A 3,023-nucleotide genomic window follows, 5' to 3' on the forward strand; every position below is an offset into this window, starting at 1 on the left:
TTAGCTATAAGAAATCAACTCCAGATTAGGAATTTGAAGCCCTAAGTCTCGACCCGAGCCTTGCTTTTTATTGTGTCTGGTAAGATGGCAGCCTCTCTGAGCTCAGTTACTTAATTTGTTACATGGTGATGGTAATGGCCGCCTACTTTATAGGAAATGCTGTAACAGATATGAAAACATGGAGCAGCGTCGGTGCTCATAAAATCATGGTTGGAAACAAACAATCCTGTTTATCTTATCCATATGTATATTTTTTTCGTGAGGCAAAATGGCTCACTTCTGACTAGTGGTGACAATAAGCAGAACAAAAATAACTGATTTGAAATTGATCACTCATTTTGGATCTTCAGCCTGAATCATGTGTAAAATGTCCATTTATTGCTTTGGGTTGAGGTATGAGGATACAAGCTTGAAGAAGCTGTATGTCTTTGCACTAGGAAAAAAAAAATAGAATATGTAGAGAAAGATAGGGGAGGGCCAAGGGAGAAGCAATGTAGCTAAGACAAGTAGGGTAAGTGAAGGATCTAAGTTTTGCTGTGAGAGATACAGTGTAAATCCCTTCTATCTCACTGTAAAGTCTTTAGTAAAATCTTCTTCACTCTTGTATGCCTTCTGAGTTTGAATTGGTTTTATTTCACTTTGTTTTTTGTACAATCAAGTACTGAGTCCTGCTTTGCTGTGAATTTGTGGGGCTAGCACTACCCCATGTTAAGGAACATTATCGAAAACTTGGACATAAGTCAAAAGGTGATTGATGGCATGCTAAGAACATTTCTAACAAGCCCACCCAAGGATCATCTGACTCAGGAAATTTAAGCTTATTGGCATAATTCATTAGAACCCAGAGACTTTGTAATTCTGTAAAGTTGATCTGATGCAATGACTTTCTTTTTTGTTTAGTAGGAAAGGTAAATCACAAGGTTATGATTTTTTAAAAATAATTTTTTAAAATTTTTCTTCTTTTTTTCTTTTTTATATATTTTATTGCGCCTTAGGTTCTGGGGTATATGTGCAGAACATACAGGATTGTTGCATAGGTACATACATGGCAATGTGGTTTGCTACCTCTATCTCTGTCACCTGTATCTGGCATTTCTCCCCATGTTATCCCTCCCCAATTCCCTACCCCCTGCTGTCCCTCCCCTAGTCCCTCCCAACAGACCCTAGTGTGTGATGCTCCCCTCCCTGTGTCCATGTGTTCTCATTGTTCAACACCCGCCTATGAGTGAGAACATGTGGTGTTTTATTTTCTGTTCTGGTGTCAATTTGCTGAGAATGATGGTTTCCAGATTCATCCATGTCCCTACAAAGGACATGAACTCATTGCTTTTTATGGCTGCATAGTATTCCATGGTGTATGTGTGCCATATTTGCCTTGTCCAGTTTATCATCAATGGGCATTTGGGTTGGGTCCCACTCTTTGCTACTGTAAACAGTGCCTCAATGAACATACGTGTGCGTGTGTCTTTATAATAGAACGATTTATAATTCTTTGGATATATACCCAGTAATGGGATTGCTGGGTCAAATGGAATTTTTATTTCTAATTCTTTGAGGAATCGCCACACTGTCTTCCACAATGGTTGAACTAATTTACAATCCCACCAACAGTGTAAAAGTGTTCCTATTTCTCCACATCCTCTCCAGCATCTGTTGTCTCCAGATTTTTTAATGATCATCATTCTAACTGGCATGAGATGATATCTCAATGTGGTTTTGATTTGCATTTCTCTAATGACCAGTGATGATGAGCATTTTTTCATATGTTTGTTGGCCTTATAAATGTCTTCTTTTGAAAAGTGTCTGTTCATGTCCTTTGCCCACTTTTGAATGGGTTTATTTGTTTTTTTCTTGTAAATCTGTTTTAGTTATTTGTAGATTCTGGATATTAGCCCTTTGTCAGATGGGTAGATTGCAAAAATTTTTTCCCATTCTGTTGGTTGCCAGTTCACTCTAATGACTGTTTCTTTTGCTGTGCAGAAGCTGTGGAGTTTGATTAGGTTTCATTTGTCTATCTTGGCTTTTGTTGTCAGTGCTTTTGGTGTTTTAGTCATGAAGTCCTTGCCTATGCCTATGTCCTGAATGGTTTTGCCTAGGTTTTCTACTAGGGTTTTTATGGTGTTAGGTCTTATGTTTAAATCTTTAATCCATCTGGAGTTAATTTTAGTGTAAGGTACTGGGAAGGGTCCAGTTTCTGCTTTCTGCACACGGCTAGCCAGTTTTCTCACCATTTATTAAACAGGGAATTATTTCCCAATTGCTTGTTTTTGTCAGGTTTTTCAAAGATCAGATAGTTTTAGATGTGTGGCATTGCTTCCAAGGCCTCTGTTCTGTTCCATTGGTCTCTATCTCTGTTTTGGTACCAGTACCATGCTGTTTTCATTACTGTAGCCTCAGTATAGTTCGAAGTCAGGTAGTGTGATGCCTCCAGCTTTACTCTTTTTGCTTAGAATTGACTTGGCTCGGTACTCTACACGTTTAGAGAATCTTCTCTAGTAACAAACTATTGAAATGATCCCTGAAAGTATAGTCTTAAAAAATAATTTTTTAAATTGAGGCAGAGTTTGGCTCTGGGACCCAGGTGGGAGTGCAGTGGCACAATCATGGCTCATTGCAGCCATGACCTCCCAGGCTCAAGCAATCCCCCTGCCTCATTTTTTTATTTTTATTTTTTTGAGACAAGGTCTCACTGTGTTGTCCAGGCTGGTTTCAAACTCCTGGCCTCAAGCAAGAAGGTTATGATCTTATTACTCCTGTAGTATTATTATTTTTTAAAATTTTAGAGACCGGGTCTTTGTCACCCAGGCTGGAGTACAATGGTTCTATCGTATCTCATGGCAGCCTCAAACTCCTGGGCCCAAGTAATCCTCTCACCTCAGGTGCATACCATTATACCCAGCTAATACTTTAAATTTTTGCAGAGATAAGATCACTGTGCCGCCCAGGCTGCTCTTGAACCCCTGGCCTCAAGTGAATCTGAAGCAGTCTAGGGTATCTGGAACAGTCTTTTTGTCTGGGATGTT

The 3,023-nt window shown here is 39.2% G+C and overlaps 1 pseudogene; it reads right to left on the reverse strand.

Annotated features, from left to right (window-relative positions):
* Window positions 1-2,455: 2,455 nt before the first annotated feature.
* On the reverse strand, window positions 2,456-2,534 carry LOC116550504 (annotated as a pseudogene).
* Window positions 2,535-3,023: the final 489 nt, after the last annotated feature.

The sequence above is a fragment of the Sapajus apella genome, unplaced genomic scaffold (genome assembly GCF_009761245.1).
Source record: "Sapajus apella isolate SASKATOON/1434 unplaced genomic scaffold, GSC_monkey_1.0 scaffold7, whole genome shotgun sequence".
Classification (NCBI taxonomy): Eukaryota; Metazoa; Chordata; class Mammalia; order Primates; family Cebidae; genus Sapajus; species Sapajus apella.